Source organism: Strigops habroptila, chromosome 5 (assembly GCF_004027225.2).
Source record: "Strigops habroptila isolate Jane chromosome 5, bStrHab1.2.pri, whole genome shotgun sequence".
Lineage (NCBI taxonomy): Eukaryota > Metazoa > Chordata > Aves > Psittaciformes > Psittacidae > Strigops > Strigops habroptila.
Window position 1 is genome coordinate 15,447,395 of NC_044281.2, and position 20,196 is coordinate 15,467,590.

At 35.2% G+C, this 20,196-nt stretch overlaps 1 protein-coding gene across 12 annotated transcripts in view; it reads left to right on the forward strand.

Annotated features, from left to right (window-relative positions):
• Positions 1 to 20,196, forward strand: part of PDE1A (phosphodiesterase 1A) — a 219,979-nt gene that overhangs the window by 137,802 nt on the left and 61,981 nt on the right. The window lies entirely within an intron of this gene.

A 20,196-nucleotide genomic window follows, 5' to 3' on the forward strand; every position in this document is an offset into this window, starting at 1 on the left:
CTGGCTATGCAGCAGCTGTTCTTGATGGGAACTTCGATAAATGACAGACCATTCAAAAATTTGTCTTGATCACAATATTAAAGGAGCAAAGCCCCACAACTTTCAGAGCTAATAACTAAAAATGAACATGTATATTTACACAGAAAGCTTTGCACTTTAGGGCTTGTAAAATCTTGTGTCAATTCTGGCAGCGTACAGTTTGTGAAAGAAGCAAAAGACTAGATTATCTAGCATCTCTCTTTGAGACCAGATTTATGTTTTGTGTGCCAGAACAACATTAAGCGAATCCTCTTCTTCCTGCTAAAGAAGCTAACCAGTTTGTAGCTCTCAAGAATTTTCTTTTTTTATTGATAAACATTACTTTGAAAACTTTTCTATACACCTGGGTAGTGACCAAAGACAACAAATAACGGAACAGGAAACCATAATTCAGTTCTTTACTATACAGAAAGCTTTGCAGATGACCTAAACAGCTACATTATTTATATGCACTGGCTCTTTAAAGAGGCTGATATCGTTTTTTGGCTGATGGAAATGGAAAATCTGTCTCTCTTGGTGTATTCTGTGTACATTTAATTGGCTTTTAACCCTCTCCATAGCTATGTGCCTATATTGATTTTCCTTCTATTTCAGACAAAAAAATGTTGAGGACCAAACTGGCTGCATGGCTTTAAATGCTGAGGATTCAGATCAAAGTGAATATTAAAGGGACCTGTCTGTTATTACTTAAACATTTCCTTGCTTGAGATGGGTATTGGTAGCAGTTGTGGTATATCATAGTTTTATTATGAATTCTGCTTTTTTATTTTTTCCTTTACCATGTCTAAGGTTGATTACCCATTTTGTTAATATTTTTCCAAATCGAATTGAAGATTTTTTATTAATTGAAATTTTAACATGATATCAAAGCTGCAACTTGTGCCAAACCTCAAACCTGAAGACAGACCAGCTTGCTCTGTAGATTAGCTCCTTTCCTTTGACCCAGATTGAGAAAACATACAGGCAGCAAAGCAACTTCTGGCACTGTTTGGCCATGGGAGGAAGCCAGTTCCTTCAGTACTTCAGGTATATGCAATTCCTTGGAAGTGGTTCCTGCATAGCGATGCATAGAAATACATCTCAAAGAAAAGAAGTGAAAAGTATTCATTTTCTGTGGCAGTAGTTTTCCATATTTTGCTTGGACAGTGATTTTCACCTAAGTGACCTCTCCAGATGATACCAATGCCCAACTATCTGTGTTGATAGGCTGCTTAAAGTTAAAAGGATCTTTTGGCATTATGCCAGTTATGATTCTTCAAGTAATTTAATAGTGTTTCTTTCTGACATCTATAGATATTTTCAGTTGATATGTGTGTCTCTAGAGACAAAGAACTGAAGCTGAAATTTCCTATCACTCTGTCAAAATTCACTGAACAAAACACGAACAGAATTCTACATACTGCCCTTAGTACAGTACTGCCCATCTGTACAGTAGATGCAGTATGCTTCAGTTCTCCAGAACCTTTATCTTTTTTTTCATGCATCCAATAATCCAGTCTAGAAAATTTGTCTTCTTACCATCCATTGGTAATATGGGATCAAAACCTGCTAAATATCATAATTAATATTATTGCAGCTCCTGGCAAGAGGTATAGAATGCATAAATCCAAATCAGTTGGGGTGACCAGATCTTTAGATCAGGTACTTTTGCACAAGACAAAGGTCTCCTGCACAAGACATCTCTCATATTCCAGAGAGATGGCAATTAAGTGTCCAGTCTAGCTGGCTTCATAGAGTCAACTGGATCGCTAGATTAAAGTTTGAATCTATTGATATAAGTGGATGATTATTCCTGTTCTGTTGGAAGTGGAGCTAGCTTAGGTATTATAATATGTGTATTTATGTGCAAATAGCTTTTACTAAGTGGTCTGATCTTAAAATACAGTATTTGTCACCCTTTGTTGGAGCTGAAAACATGTCTGCAGTGGTTTAAAATAGTGTTGATAATAATTTATTGATTAATGCTAAGAGGAAATTTATTTTTGTTAAGAGGAACATGAGTGGGAGCTTAATAGGTTGTTTATTTTCCTTATGAATTTTTGTATTTATGATTTTTGTTCCTCCTCTGTTGATGCTTTACTACCTGTTCCTCTCTGAAAAGACAATTCAACTGCCTTACGTATGCACAGAAAGAAACTACAGAGTTACGAATTAATATGCTTATTCTCATAGCTGGACATTCTGGTTCTTATTCCATCCTGGTGTCCTACTCTGAGTGGCCATGAGAAACTGGATTACAAAATCATTGAGACTAGGAACTAGGACCGGACCGTTGTTTGTTGTTGGGCTGCTGAGAGTTGCCCTGATGAAAGAGACATACAGGAATTGGCTGATATGTAGTTACGTCAGCTGAGCAGTGGTCTAATGTACTTTTACTGATTTAGAGAAGCAGAACAATCCTTATCAGATGGCCTAGAGGCTGATGCATGTGAGAATCAACTGCTGAAGACATAAAGCTGTTCTGTTTTGTTCCGCTGTGAACATCCAGAAAAAAAGCAAAATGACTGCAAAATGCTTCCACTGTTCTGTGCTCTACTGATAAGAGGTTTTTGACAAAACACAGGCTTGCTTTTCGTAAGAAAGTGCCAATTATTGAAACCCAAAAGCTTTTCTGATACTGTATAATTTTCAGTGAAATTTTGAGAAGATCCATACTTGCAGCCTACTTGGTAAACTCTACATTATTCAGAACTAGATTTTTTTTTTTGTCTTCTTTTGGGGATATATTGAAAGTTCTGGGGAAGTTCTTGTACTTTCACGGTGTTAAGAGAGATGAATGCCTGTAGCAATAAATGTAAACATGAATGTCAAATACTGAGATTATGTCAAATCTGAATGTGGAATAGAACATGTGACTTTAGGGGAACCACTGTAACATGTCCATTTACTGTGATTACTACAAAATTAGACATTCTTATTTTAAATTTTAAAATGAAAGCTAAATCAAGCAGTTAAATAAAACCAGTCCAGTTCTATAGGAGGATGGTTTAAATGATCTGGCAGATCATGTAATTATATCATCTAATCCAACAGCAGTGGAACTGCAGAGAAAACTTTATTAATAGAGAGAATGTACTACCATGACTCCATCTTACAACACTGTTTATCTTTTTAATAATTATGAGCAGCTAGTTAAATGCAATGACAGGTCTCATAAATAGAGATTCTATAGGCATTCTAAATAGGATTATCATGATGTATTTATCTTGGTTTCTTTTTAAAACAGAATCTCTAAAAGGTCTGAAAAACCTCTTAACTGACTTTTATGGGGTTCCTATAATCCTATTTATAAAAGAAAAGTTTCCATGTTCATTCAGTGCTGTAGGTCCACAAAATACTATTTAAAGAATTTTCTGTTTAAATAAGATTTATGAGACAATATGTTTTGGAGAAGTGCCACAGTTTTACAAACGTGGAATTGAGAAGTGCTGACAAGATTCAGAAAGGCAAGTCAAAAACTGCCTTATTCATCACAAGAAAATATTGGAGCAAATCTAAGGAAAAAGTAATTATCATTTCCAAAGCAGACCTAGGCCTAATGTGTCTTAAATTTACAGTGTTATAAGGGATGCTACTGAAAAACATAGCGATGCTTAAGGTAGCATTTATTTCACCACAACCAAAAAAAGGAAAATTTGTGTTGCTTCATAAGAGACCTAAAATTGGTAATTTAAGACATACATTTTAAGCTTTCTGCTCATAGAAATCTGGCGGAGTTAAATGGAGTATGTTTAAAGGGATTGCAAAATCAAATAATTATTTTGTTAAAGATTATGTTTTCCTCTCAGAATATTTCATGCCATTTCAAAATCATTCTGCCATGTAAGTAATTTATAATTGAAGCTTAGAAGAGGCTACATTGCTGAAAAAAAACCAACCAAACCCCAGCATTGCAACAGAAACCAGCTATCCTGATCAAGTCGATTTTTGGTTTGTTAGAAAAACAGCAGTGAGGAAAGGAAAGGTTGTTCTCAATGAAGTTTAGTGCTAAGTCACAGTTGCAGTTATCAGGATATGTAGATGTGGATATAGTAAGAGACAGCTTGGTACTTGTGATGTTTGACAAAATACTTGTGTAATGAATCCTTCCTCTATGTGTGGGAGAGCTGTTCTGTCTTGCGAATCCGAGTCCCACCTTGCTGACACCATTTGCTTGGCTCAGCTGCCTGCTTCCTTGGCTCTGTGGGACACCAGCATAGTTCTGTTCATGCTCAGGATTTTCAAAGGCGTCTAATTCTTTGTCATTAGAACAGGACTCACGAAAATATGCTGTAGGAAGCTGCTTGCCTAGTGACTCTAGTAGTATATACTTGAAAGTGTGTTCCTTTCATATTGTTGTAGGTAAACATTCAAAAAGGTTTGATCAAACCATACGACTAAACTGGAGCTGTGTATTAATAAAATTCATCACTATGTGAGCTATACAGTTATGTGTAGTAGATGAAAGGGAAGGTGAGGGAAAATGCCCCCTTTATACCAGTACTCCTTAGTTCACCTCTTTGGTGTTTCTGTTTGAGTGCAGGAAGCTGAATGGCAGGAAAAATAAAAAAACAACCCCAAACAAAACACAACGAACAAAACCAAACACCAAGAAACAAAACTGGAAAGGACGAGGATCAGCTTAGAGCAGAAACATTGAGGGACCTAAGTGAAGGAAGGCGTATAGGGGGAAAGGTTGTCTTTCACATGCCTGGCCCCAAAGTTAGAGGGAATGCTAAAATTGTTAAGGATCACGATTAGAACATTAAAATGTACAGCAGGCACCTCTGAGCCCTGGCAGGAATACATAGAGAGAGTAGGCAAATGCCTGTGTTTGGTCAGAGGTGGAGGCAACCTGGAATGAATGGAAAGATAAATGGCAAAACAGATGAAAAGATACAGATTTTATCACTGTAAACTTTGCACATATATTTATGTATCTTTGGGCTAAATTGAACAATGAGTACTAGTGTTTAAAAAAATCTGGATCACTTTACTCAGTAACTTTCACAAGCTTCTGAAACAAAAGGGTCTGTAGGTGCATAATGCAGTTAGACTTGTGAGGTTAAGGTGATGAATGCAAAAGAATTGCAGCCTGGATTTTCAGCCTTAAAATGTTAGGACAGTCTGGTTGTAAACAGAGGTGATAAGCCACAGGAGTAAAACTCAGAAATCCACCTCACAAAGGAATTATTCCCATGATTAAATTATATGCTGTCAGATTTGGGGGCTCACATCAATCACTGATCAAATATGTATCTGCCTGTCAAGCTATTCTGCCTCTGAGTGGAATTAATTCATTCCTCCTACTGAAAAAAAAAAATTTAAATCCATGTCAGACAACTAGATAGTAAAAATGAGGTTGTGAAAATTTAGTAAATTTTTATGTCATTTCTGTAATCATGTTTGTGGTTGAGGTGCCAAGATCTCTTTTTTCAATATATCAGAATCTAGCAGAATAGCTGTGGTTGAATAAGCGCCTCCAACTCTATTAACGCAAAATAGTTAGTTCTTTTGATTAATCTTCTTTGAGAGTTGATGTTATTTCATGAGATCAATTTTGAAAGGGTTTATTCTTTGTACTGTAAGAATATCTTACTCTGCTATTTTGTGTTTTTTCATTTAATGGAGTTCCTGTTTGAACTTTAGCAAGAGTATTCCAGAAGAGTCTGAGATTAACTATTCTGGATTAAAATTTAAATTTAATGCAGCTAACATGACATTAAAATAAAAATCATAGTGCATGAAAAGCTTAAACAAGTATTTATATACTGGTACATTTTGAAAACAAGAGTAGAAAACAGTTATTTGGTCGCAAAGCATACTTTAAATTACTCCCTGGATTAACTTCACATTAAATCCGATTCACTGTAATACAAATGTCTTTCTTTAATACCTGATCTAGGATCTACAGGAGGAAAATTATTACATTGATTTTACTTACATTTCCTCTTCATATAAAATACATATATCTTTCTCTTTAGGGCATACATACACCTGCTTTTTCGTTACTGTTAGCTGTTCCCACATATCTCACTATAATTTCACTTTATTGAGCCTTGGGCAAGTTTCTTCATAAAAATACGTGAATATTTTTTCTATTTTAATTACTGTATTAAATGCCAGTGTGTCTACTCTGGCTTCACATTTCATTCATATTCCTTGGCTGACTATGGCAGAGGAAGGCTTTAACCTGACTTTTGCATACTCCCAGTTAATCAATCAGGCATTCAACACAGGTTTCCTAAAAAGGAAGCAAATCCATCTTTTAACAACTGTTGCATTTGCCTTAAATATTAAAAAGCCAGATTTAGAACTCTTCATTGCTCGATTTGATCCCTCAGCCTCATGGTAAGTCAGCCTCACCTTCTCTACTTCAATGTATATTTCATTTATTATGTATGGGAATACCTCTAGCAACTTTCGCACTACAAAGTTTTTAACAAGCTGGAGCAAAGTTTTCAGCTATGCATTTGTCTTCCAGTTGAGTGTTTTGGAAGGCTTTTGCTTTTCCTTAATTTTTTTTTTTTTTTTTTTTTTTTGAGGTGTAAGAAATTCTTGCTATGGTAAGAAATTTGGTCATGTTTTTCTTTCTTTTTCTTCGTGTGTGTATTACTCCATGAAATGGAAATATCTGGCCAATGTTAACATTGAAATCTCTCACACATCTTTCATAATTACATCCTTGAATCAACTTAAAAATTGCTTAGAGTCCACAAGTTCCTTTAACATTCCTTACAATTGAATTTCTAGTAATCAACTGTCATAAAATATGGCATTAAGAAAACCCCAATCATCCCCAGAGAAATAATGAGCTGAGACAAATATAAAATGTCTTCGAAGACTCACTTCCTAGTATGGTCAAATGTAGTGTTATTGAACAGTGCATAGCAGATAGCCAACCAGGGTCCTGACCTTGGGCATTCAAGCCGTATAAGCTCATAGATAGTCTTTACCAGTTATTGTCATTTGCTGACCTAGGAAAGGGTGGTGCCTGTCCAAAAAGTTGGTATCTGTTTGATTCACTGTCAGTTTCACATGATCTTTCCAGAGTGAAATTGCACTCTAATGTGACTATTCTCAACCTGTAATGGCAATAAAATCTTACAGACTTTTTATCCCAGTGACCACGATCAAACCCTTATTAACCTTGAGGTGTTGTTTTTGTGGTTTGCTTGATCAAAGCACATATGCAAAACCACATTCTCTAGAACTGAACTGTTAATTAGCATTGCACTTTGTATTCCTTTCACCATTAGCCATTCAAGAACATCCTCCATTGTATACTCGAGACATTAGTAATACTAAGACATAGCGTTAGTAGGTATCTGCAGTTGAAAGCAATACATTGTCAGGAGACTACTGAACAAGTCACTTTCTCACTTGCATTAATGTTCTGAAATTTAACTCCTGTATACTTTGCTCCGCTGTTTCTCTGTGGTCTTTATTCAGGTAAGCATGCCCTCACTATCAATGCCTGGATTGTCTCCTACTGTATTAAAGCTGGCTTCTTTTTCTTGGTCAAATTACTGGTTTACTTCTCTGAGTAGTGTTTTAGATTAAAATGAATAATTTGATATCAAAATTGAGGATTCTAATTAAAAATATGCTGCAATAGGAAAATTTAAAAAGCAATGGAAAACAGAACAGTGTATAGTTTGAGAGTATGACAGGCAAATCACAGTATGTAGTTACACTTTCTAACAAACTGTTTTACTTCTTATTTTGATTTTTTATACACACAAGCTTTTCCTAAATCCTTAGTAAGTGTGTAAACAAACATTATAACACTGAATCAAGAATTTACTTGTTTTCTGGTTTGAAATTAAAATGTAGACAGGTTCCAACTTGAAAGGAATGTCAAGGCTTTGCAGAGAGAGTGAAGGATAGTGATTCATTCAGTAGAGCTATGAAAAATGAAGCACAATTTAGCAATTACATTAGTCATGACCATAAGAGAGCTGCACTTTTCAGGTTAGATTTCACGTCCCTAGAAAAGTACATTTAGGGGTGTTTTACTGTCATCACTTTGAAGAAGTCAGATTTTAATTTCTGAGTCCTAGGAAGGCACAGACATTGAACATTAAGAACAGAATTTTATGATATTAAAAGCTGATTTTGAAATTGTCTTATAAACCACTGCTTGCCTAGAAGCCCAGTAGTTTTCCAGCTGAAAGTGCTTTCTGGTATAGTATTTATATAGATAATAAACGGAACATTTCTAAACAATTTCGCAAGTAATTAAATATAGCTGGATGAATTTAGTTATGTTGTTCATTTTGTAATCAGTGTAGGACTTTTTTTAGAAAGTAATGGAGCAGTGTATCATTTAACAAGCAAGAAAGATGGTCATTGTGTTGGACAGAAAGCCTGAGAATTATTTTTAGTGTGGTTTTGTTTTGCCATAAGAGCACAAGAGGTGCTTTATGTACTTTGCCTTAGGAAAGGATGCTGGATCTGACGCTCTAGTTAGCAGGGCCAGTTGTACAATGGTGTAGCTCCTTAGAACTGAGTGTTAATTAATTAAAGAACATTCTTTCTAAAATAAAGAAGCAAATGTATCTCTTCTGTGGGAAACATGACACATTCTGACAAATTCTGCTGTAATCCATTTGGGCTGAGAGATATTTTTGTGTATGTTTTCTTTCATCTGGAGATATGAAAAAGTTTAAGTAAAATGTATGCTCCAAAATTCTTGATGAACGAGTGTATTCCATGTTATTCTGATCATGAATATTCTCTGAATATTGTCATGATCAATTTGAGCATTATGTTCTGAACTTTTCAATCTAGTCTGTTTATATATGTAAAGTGTGTAAAACAGGCGAATTGCAGTCAGCTACAGATATCATGAGCAACAAAAGATTGAGATAATCTCTTGGAGGTGAATTAAAGTCTATGTTTGCTAAATTTTCTCAGTTTAAACAAAAGTAACACTTTCGATGACAGATTCTGGAGTATACCTTCTGAGGGATGCTGTATTTCAAACCTGAAACACCAACAAATTGGAAGCTATGAAAATATTGTTACTTTTTAGTGAATAGGCTGGTAATCACATTGGTTTAATAGCATGTTTTCAAGTCAGGCAAGACAATGTGAACAGCAGTTGGGATAAGTACATCTTATCAGGACATATGAGTTAAAGCCCTTTGTGAGATATGTAAGAACAAAGACCCAAACTCATCAAAGTCCTGAGTGTAGCATGGAAAAGCCTAGGCAATTCTGTGGTAAGGATAGTGGCCTGTTCCATTGTGGGGTCCTCTAGATTAGAGCAAGTCTGCAGTTTACTAGTTTCTGCATAATACTTTCACAGCCCATCAGTCTGTTTTTATTAAATGTGGAAGGAATAAGGGAAACTTACGGGTAGCATGAGTAAAGACCAAGGAAACACCAGCAACTAAGGAATGGCCTCTAATCCAGGCCTACAAATCCCAAACCCTGAATATTGAGGTGCCAGACACTTCGCAGGCTGATGAAAATGGCAGCCGGATAGGAGGCATTGACTACAGATGATTTTTTATTTGTTTTGCTACAATTCCTGTCACATCGTTTTCCAGAACCAAAGCCCATATACCTACAGCCCAGCTGTACCATATGCTAGGTAATGGGTTTAATGTGATGTTGTTAACTTTTTTTGAAATATTTTTTCTGATGAAGGCCGGGGACTTGTTTCTGTTTAATTCTACTCATCCTGAAGTATTCAAAAATGGAGCTAATCGAGAACAGATCGTGGATTTCAGTTTCTTATCTGACTTTAATTCAAATTTAGTTTCTCATTTGGACAAATTCTAGATCAAACTCACATGTGTGAATAAAAATGGTCATGTTACATTTAATCCTATTTATGATCATTCTTAAAGAATATAGGGGAAAAGTTTACCCACTTGATTCTTTCCTCTATTAAACATTTATATAGCTTTCAAGTGTGTTTAAGCTTGTCTAATGTTCTACTTCTCATTACCAAGACCTACTTTGAAATACTTTGATTTGGCAAATCTTCAGCAGAACATTTATTTTTAACAATTCCAAATGCTAGAAGTTACTTTCGCACATAACAGAGGGCTGGATTCTAGCATCTCCTGATTTTTTCTTTTTTCTTCATTTTAATTGCAGTATTGCAAATTTAAATAAAAGCCCTATTCATATTTTTACATTGTCATATACATTATATGTACTATAGCCTTTCTTCAAAACCACTGAGATGGTAATGATATTACAGCAAAATTGTACTGTAATCACTACAGCTGTTGTGCTGAAGCATTTATATCTTGCTCAGCCTTTTGAATGAAAAATTCCTTTAGTGAAAATAGATTTGTTGAAGCTGTTAATTATTCAGTAAAAAAGACATCCGAATTAAGGTGGTGGTATTTTTTCTGCATTTTAGGCAGACTAAGGTAACTCTTACATAATTTTAACATTTTATTCAATGTCTGCAATAGTTCCTATTGCAAATATTTGTATTTTCTACATTTCATAATTTTATCCCAACAAATAGAGATCTGTACTTTGTCCCTCAGAACCCATGGTACGCTTAAAAAAAACAAAATTTGAGATAAATTGGCTCTGTCATCCCATCTGGAAGGTGTGATTATATATTAAAAGCATAACTTATATTCTAGTACTTCATGTGTTTAATTATAAGTAGGAAAGGAGGACTTCTAAACCAAATGACAAGTTAGAGCTTGGATTGAATTTGGATTATTATATCTTGACTCTTATGTTGACCTATTAGGCCAGCTAAACCAACTACCCTGATTCTTCTGGCAGCATAACTGCACATACACATGACCCCTAGTCTTATTCTGTGGAAAGAGTTCATTAGAAATCCCCCTTCTAGTGGAAGGTGCACTGCCCATGGCAGAGGAGTTGCATCTAGATGATCTTTAAGGTCCCTTCCAGCCCTAACCATTCTATGATTGTACAAAATATCTGGGTAGTGAATCAGATTGTATTGGCAGTACCAGGTTGGAGACATTGTTACACAAGCACTTGTGCTGTCAGACATAGAGAGGAGCAATAATTTATACAAAAAGGAGATAAAATGGAGCACAGAGAGATAGCTAGGGCACCATGTCTGAACATGGTCTTAGACTGAATATAAGGGACTGCCATTTCAAAAAAATAGAATATATTCTTATAAAGGTCTTTCTGTAATCCCTGTTGATAAAATAACATCAGTGATAAGTTGTATGTAGGTTGAGAGAAATGGAATGGAAGATAGCATACTAAGCAACCAAATGGTACTATATTTCATGCTTTGCCCACAAAAGTCAACAAGTCAGAAATAAATATAAAATCATTTATAAATAAGCACAAAGGGCCCAGACTACTTACCAGGACCCAGATTTGACAGCTTGATGTCTCAAAAAATCTGTAACTATTAATGAAAGAAATTTTAAAGCTGCCAGAGGTGTTTGTTAGGTATAAAGATTTGGCCACATTTATATATGTTGACCTGTGGTGTGCATTAAGGAAATTCTGTCCTGATTCTAATTTCTATCTTGGGGAAATCAAAATAGTAATTATATACAGAATATATAGTATTTAATATAGTTTAATTCCACAGAGAAATCACAGAACAATGTGTCATTATTTTACTATTAATGAAGGACATTTCCTGGGCTATTTGCTCATATGTGACTTTATCAAGTAGAGGAAAGGATACTCATGGTGTCATAGATGAAGATTCTTTGCTCATTGGGCAATGATGTTATTTTTAGTGCAGAACACTTAGCGATCTTCTGTCCTTAACCGCTGCAGAAATTGCACCAAAAAGGCTTTCAAAAGCCTTCACAATGACAGCAACATAACTTCGTAGTAGTAATCTACAAAATATTTTCAGTACAAAGTTACCAGTTCTGGTTAATGCAGTCTTAAATGAAAGAACATCAGTTGACTTTTTATATGATAGCTTGTTCTCAGTGTTTTTAAAAGGACTTTCTAACTCTTTGCATGCAGTTTTCAGAGTATGAGTATTAGCATTCTTCAAACCAGATTTTCTGGTCCCGAGGGATGAAGGAAATATTCAGCATGTTAATTCAGGATGGGTATACCAATGACTTCAGGGTGAATAAGAGGAGAAACAGAATAAAAGAAAGAGTAATGAAAGATCCATTTCCAAACCCTTATCATTTTGTGATAATGGATAAGTTGGTAAGATACCACTGCATGGTAGTGACAGCAGAAGGAACATGAGAGGGAGAAGAAAAACATTTTAAGACCATTAAATTTATCTAATTGCTGACAAGAAAGACTCCATTTGCTTGGTTTTGTCATGAGATCAAATATTTAGTGCATCACAATCATATTAAAAACATCTGGATCGTGTGAAGGGGACCAGGATTGTGGCATAATGCTTTAATCTGCAGAAACACCTTCTAGGAGGAATGCCTTTAAAACAGCAAACATCTCCCATGACTCTGTGACCATCCCTGGAGCAGAAGTAGGTCATGGTGTTTCTTACAATTATGGGAGATGCAGTTGTGATGACTGGGAGCTGTGAGGTGGGGCTAAGAGAGTTCCTCTGAAGCACAGTGAGATGTATCAGGCCTGCACTCCTCTGATGATTTCCAGTGGCACAGAAGTTTGAATACAAGTTTTTTGCTGGAATGTAGAGCTAACACTCAAATGTGAGTGTGAGGTGATCTATTTAGAAATATTCTTCTTCTGCCATGGATTTTTTTTTTTTTTTTTTTTTTTTTTAAATAATGGATGGACTGGTTTGTAAGATTTAGAGGCTTAACTTTTGCCTTTTAGCAGCTTCTTCAATCACTGTCCTCAAAGCTGCTGTCTGCAGGAAAAATAAAGCTTTTTAAATGGCTATGGGAGATAAGGGGTATGTGCTTTTTCTGTGTTTTTATCACATTAGCTTCAGCAAGTAAGATGTCCAGAAAGTCTTTCATCATCTTCAAGCATGATTTTTGGCAGGTGATGAGTTTACATTTGATTTCCCAGATTGTTGTTGATAGCGAATTTAGCTAGATTATGATGAAGACTTTGAGACATACAGACTGTTCAAGTATTTAGCAACTTTAAGATAAAATAGCTTTAGCTAGCACTCTATGTAATGTATATGCAATTCAGGATAACCTTAAAGATTAAATTCCAATCTTCAGGCAAAAATAAATATTCAACAAAAGCCGTTGGGAGGGTAATTTGCAATTTACAGATCAGTCCTACAGATTGTACATTATTTGTATTTGTTTTCATGGACTGACTGTGCAATGGGAATATGAGGTAATAGAAATGGACATTGAGACAACAGAAACTGTCATAGAGTTTACGGTAAGGAAAGACCAGTTGCTTACTTGTTAACTCTAACAGAAGACAGATAAAATACCTGAATCTGTATACATAGTAAGTAATTTGAAGTTTGAGGATATTTTAATTTAAGCTTCAACCTGGAAAACAATTGAACATAGGAACCAAATTAGCATTAATGATGTTTTATTAGCAGAAACAAGAGAAAAGTTTGAAAGACACTTAAAGCTTGGCTGGAATGGGTTTTATTCTGTATCTTGGGTGTGCACAAAGGAAGGTGAGAGAAATTCATGTGTGAGAATTTGTACTGATGACAAACATTGATTCTAATGGTGAAAGTTACTTTCAGGAAAGGATAAGCAACCAGGGGAGATGAGAGAGACAGCATGGAAGAGCAGCAGCAGCAACAGCTGTTTTAGAGAGTTTGCATCAGTTTATGGTTTCAGGTGGAAACTATGTAAGACTCCGGGGCTTTCTGTGATTTCAGCTAGGTGCTACAGAAAACTTAGGAATTTGACTAAATTTTGATTAAGCCTTTAAACACACTTGAACCTGTTACTAAATGAGACCTAAATATTTATACAGTATTAGAGTGCTAAATGATAAATTTATAGTAGGAGTTAAGGTAAAATGAAGTCTAATACAGAATGCCTGCCTGAAGGAAAACCACTTCATCTTGCATAAACATGATCAATATTTGAAAAGCCAAGGCAATTTGATCACCATGAAAATGCAGTTTTTTCATTAAGAAAGTGTAAATATCAGTGTGTGTCATATAGCTGCACAACTTCTTAATTCTTCAATATGGGATTGAAGTTTTGGTATATCAAAATTTGGCTGAATTACCAGCATATTCAATATTTATTTTCTAATGACTGAATCATAATTACAGATCAGTGTGTACCACTCATATGCTTAAAATAATCATGAAACGAATGTGATTCGTGAAACCCTTAGCAACCACAAGGCTTCCTGCGCATATGCTCAGACATGGCAGTGACTGAGAAGTGATTTCATAAAACACATCTGCAGCACTGAAAATGTGATGTATCTTTCTTGCATTTTCAGTATCAAAATTGAGAAAGAGCACCTTCAATTAGAATAAATTTTAGGTAATTGCATTTGAAACTGCATTTTTTATGGTTTCAGGGAAGTGAAACACACATCAAGGTCTGAGTCAAGAGTTGTCAGTTCTATTCCTTGCTCTCCACTGATATGCTGGCCTTGCCTTGATTGGCAAAATGCCCCTGCATTAGCATGTTTTTACCTACCATAATGCAAAAAACCTTGAAATAAAGGTTAACCATTTGGAAGCCATGTTAGTTGGCCACTTTGTAACTACAGGTAGGAGTAGGGGAACAAGAGTGGCTACCCAAAGCAATCACTCCTGAATCTTTGTTACCATAGCCTGGATATTTCTCCAGTATCTCTCATCTATTTGTATAATCAAGTATAGTCTTTCATAGCCATGTATTACAAATATTACAACTGTATCTGGAATTTTCCTTTTTCATAGTCAGTATTGTAAATCCATCTTACACTATTTTTACTATTACAATTATTTTAAAATTTCTGATATACATTATTATAAAGTATTTATTGGAGGGAATGGTGTATTTAGACAAAGACTTATTTTATACATGCCTCTTAATAGAAAAGTGTAAAATTCAATTTATACAGATTCCCATAAAAATAATTGAATTTTAGAATTCAAGTGAAATAGAGATGTGTTTTATTTGTTGTGACTTTTCCAAGATAGAAGTTTTGCTATTCCCATTTTGGATTTCTCCTTAATTCAAATACTTTCTTGCTTTCAAATATGTAGGTATGCAAAACAACTTGGATTCTGTGATTGGGTTGTTTTAAATAGATGAGCTGAACATCCCATTGTTAATGATTTGGACTTGCTGGGTATTTTCCCTTTTTCAGTGTTCATGTTTGAGTGAGGAGGTAACTTCTGCCTTTGATAGATGACGAACTACTGGGTGAGCAATACTCTTCACAGGTGAAAATTATTCAACTGATTGTTACAAGAATCGCTACAGTTAGAAAAACTGGTTGCCAGTATTAATTCTAAATAGTTTTAGAGGAAAATTTCCCACTTCCCCAAAGTTTTTAAAAACTATTGGTATTTAAACTGTAACTAACCATATTGTCTCCTTTTTACTTTTAATTTCACATTACACATCCGCCTGTTTTTAGTTTGTAATGTTCATTTAGAAGGTCAATTCACTTGCATAATAAGGATTAAAATTATCCATTTAATTTTATTATGCAGTATTAAGTAGCTCAAATAAAACATGAAACAACTGTTTACAGAGAATAATATTTTTTTTTTGTCCTTAAACTTTTTAACACATTGTCAGTATTTGCTCATAATGTTTTCAAGGAATTAATACATTTGGCGTAGTTAGGCTTTTCTCAACTAGTTCATGAGAACATAATGGTTTACAACTTGTAGTTGGAGTTGTCTTAACCAACACAGATAATTTTTAAACTGGCATTATGATTGTTGAATATTAATAACGATTTCTCTGTGATTAGTATTAGCATATGTTTATTACTTTCAAAGAATTACCTATGTGTTCATCGTCCATCTTCAACAGTGGCTTCCATTAATTTCAAAATACAATAGGAAGCAGGGCTAGTTTACAGTTGACTTTTTATAGTTTATTTTGCTTTTCCTTTAATGTGACCTGTGGCAAAGGCCTTTTTTTTTTTTTTTTTGTACAAAGTTTCCAAAACAGTTTAAAGTGAAGTCCAGATGTGTAAATTAGAAAGCTGTTTCTTTGCAGTGCTTGATGGTGGGGAGACTCAGATGGCAGATAAAGGCAGCCTTTGGGAAAGCAGACACAGGGTCTTTTTCTCAGGTTCAAAGTTAAGTTCAGGCTGAATTTTCCTCTTCTGGTTCTTGAAGACTGTTAACCTGCACCTTTATCTCCCATTTATTCTCAGCAAGCACCGGTAATTTATTTCCCCTTGGAAAAAGAAGAGGCAGTCTTTAAAATCTGAAATTGAAATTGTCCAACTTGTGTGTGTCCCTACTTTACAATCTCCCTTCTTCAGTAATCCCACCCCTGGCACCTTTTTTTGTTATCTTGTTGGTCTGAATTTAGGGCAATTATTCAGTATTTGCAAACATATTCTCTTGTTTTCTTCTTTCCATAGAGGAAAACATTTTCTCATGATGACATTGCAAAAAGTCTTTTTTAATCACTGATTCCTTATCTTCCTTTTTTTTCTCCTGTAGTTACTGAAACTGTCATAGGAATCCTTCTCAAATAACTTAAAATCTACCCTCAGTTAATTTGGTGCCCTGAAAGTTACAGCATATTTATCAAAACTTTAATTCAAACATGAGAGAATTTTAATAAGGAAGGTGGAAACAATTGATATTGTTAAACAAGAACATGCTACTTTGGCTACTCCAGGAGAAAACCCTCATTTTAATCTTGGTTTTCCTGTGTTGCTGGGTGGGCATTAAAGCTTAGTGCCCAAGTTGTGCATAGGCATCAGCTGCATGGGGAGGTGGGGACTGAGGAAAACTGGACCTGATAACTTCACAGACAGCACTGTTAAAGATAGGTAGGAGCAAAGCGCATTTGGATTGTCCATAAAAGCATTGAATTCCACAGCAATGTTAATGGTGTTTACCCAGTATGAGAGAAGATGGTTCTCCACCCACGCCCTTTATTAATTGCAGATGTCTCTTTCTCCATTACGAATCAGGGCTTCTAGTTTTAAAATGCATTTAAAATGCAGTTTTCAGTTATCTTCAGAGAAATAATCTGTTTCTTTTTCTCTGCAAATCTCTTTCTTTCATGTTGCGTCATATTAACTCTGCATACAATTTTCTTTGCACCTTGAAACAGTTCCAGCAGTCCATTCTTCTGTTTCAGAAAATAGCCCCTCCAGGTTTTTTTCTTGTTGCTGTCTATTATTTGTTAGTAGCCCAGTTCACAGGAAGAATAGTGCAATTAGCTCAAATTTTAAGTAGCATTTCAGGTTTTCTAATGGTATTTCTCATGTTTGCTTTCAATATATCACACTTAACTAAAAGAAAACAAACAAATAAAAGTCCTGCCCCACACAGCTGGAGTAATAAATAATTCCTTTTAGTTACTTTTCCTTGTCCTTTTTGACAGTTTTCTTTGTCTTGCGGAATGCTGGCCTGTGAGTATTTTAACATTTGTTGGCTTGTCTTACAAATTGACATATTTATCCTTTACTAAAATGTTAGTTTAATTACTGAAATGTCAGCTCTTAAACTCTGTGGCTATTTCACTTCAATGCATAATATGTTGAATATTTTCAGGTTATTCATATACTGTTATAACCCACTTAATTTTGCTGCATTAGAAGTTCATTTTTCTAATTTGTGGGGTAGATCTTATGATTATCAGCTGACAAGTGTCTGATCAGCAGCACTATGGAAAGATTTTATCTGTGTCCATCTTCCTAGTGGGAAGTTGTACTGTAGATAGAGACATTTTTTTCTTGGAAGTGCACAGTGAAAGTTGGGGGGCACTGGGCACAGGTTACCACAAAGGACATTCCAGTCAGATATTGGGAAAAAATAATCCACCATGAGGCTGGTTAAACATTTAAACTGGTTGCCCAGAGGGTTTGTGAAATCTCCATGCATTCAAAGCTCAAGTGGAAAGGCCTCTGAGAAATTCGATCTGTCTTTGAAGTTATACCTAACTTTGAGGTGGACCCTGCTTTGAACAAGAGCTTGGATCAGGTCAAAGTCTCTTCCAGCCAAGATCATCCTGTGGTTCTATAACAGATCTGCACTGGGCCAGCTACAGACACCCTTGAGGACATCTCTGCAAAGCGTGGATGCTTGAGATGACAAGGTCACTGGGCATCATTGAATTATATAGATTTTATTTCCTTTTGTGATTCTGCAAACCTCTTCAGAATCACTTTAACTTTGCCTAAGCAGCTTTTCTAAATTGCCCAGACTGTTATTGTGTTCTGCAGTCCTACTAGGATATGAACTATACAGGGCAAGTTACATAGGTTGTCTGCCACCTATGCAGCAAGATACTGCAAGGTTATAGTGGCTTAAAGTCTCCCCCGGGGGCTCCTTTCCTACCACAAGCATAAAAATAATTCCACATATCTGTCATTTGGTCTATGCCTTGAGAAAATGTAGAACCACTAGAAATCGTATTACTTGAAGCTATTTTGTGCTAATATTGTTCTACCATAGCTTGTTCCCCCACTGTGAATTGTTGCATTTTTAATTCATTTATGCTTCCACTTCGGAAACTGTGATTCGGAGGCATGCTCAGTCAAACACGGAGAGAACAGTGCAAGTGGTAGAAGACTATTTGCTAGTAGCGATGATGCTGGCAGACTCACCTCATTTTGGTGTTGCTGCTCAGGAGGGGTTGTATGCATGTTTGTGTGCATTACTGAGGAGCAGACATCCCAGGAGAGTTACAGTGTGTGTGTTGTGTACTGCAAGGTGAGCGTCTGTGAATTAGCTTCTTCAGTTTATAGGTACCTCTGAAGTGGAAGGAGTTATGTACTGGACCTGGCTCCCCAGGCATAAGGTTATTTCTGTGTAGGAAATGTGCTTCCACAGTATTTCATCCACCCACTTCACTCCTCTGAGAAAATTTTTTAACACTAAATTTTCCATTCCATTAGTATGTGATGCACTGTGTAAAATACCAGGTAAATATGGTTGCTAAGAGCCTTGTTTATGTTATGTTCTATGCTAATTTGAGTTGAATTAAGACTTTAGAGAACTGAGGAGGCTGGTCTTAAAACTCCATTCGCTAAAATTATCCTTGCAAGCTTGGACATAATTATCCCTAGGCCAAATAAATATAAAGAAAAGTCACGAAAGTGATTTCATAACAGAACAGTGCTTTCCAAGTTTATAAGAGATTTGTTTTGAAAATCACTGCATTTTTTAAATTGATACATTTTAATTAGGTCAAGTCAAATATTGTATATGCCTAATAAAAATAATATATAGTATATATAACATTATATAACATATTGTACGCCTTATATATGCTCTTTCAATTTTGTGCTGAATCTCAATCCACTTTTTAACTAAATGCTTTTCACATGATTTTTTCACATTTCATATGCATAAAAAAAAGATTATTTCATGAAAATTATGTTGAAATAATGATGTATCTTTTATTACAGAAATCTTTAGCTTACATGATACAAACCCATAGATTATTTCGACTCAGAGATATAGCACAGAAAGAAGGAAAATACCCATACTTCTTTAAGCATCTATTAAGTCACAGCTCTACATAGTTATTGATAAGATTTTAATTTAGCTGCAGTGACGTGACTACTCTGTATGGTTAATTTGAACAGTGTCATAATTGTTCTTCTCATCAGAGAGTTTAGGAAAAATCTGGTATTCAAGGAGTTTATCTGTATAAATGTATTGCTACAGAAGGATGAGTTGATGCATTACAAAATCCCCTTGGGGCGTATCCATGTTTGTAATGTAAAAGTAAGAGTACACTTGGGAAAATATTTGGATTTTTCTAATGCTGTAGGCACCACCTTTCATCTGGTACAATGATAAATTTTCTGTAAACAGGGAAACAATGGTGCTCCACATTTGCTCACGCTAATAAGAAATACAAATTCTGCTGCAAAAACATACCAGAGGCCTAAATAAAAATGAGACACTTAAATGAAGCAAAAACAGCTTCTAGTGGATATTGAAAAAATATAATTGACCTAAGCACAGAAAAATTGCAGTAACACTACTTGCAAAGTGCTATTTATTATTTAAACAAAATTAGAGACTCAGGCATAATAGTAATGTCACAAATTAATATGAAGTCACTCTGATGGTAGTTACTGAGTTCTCTCTGTCCTACTGAAATGTATATGCCTTTTCTTAACAGATCTTACAAATTTAGCAAG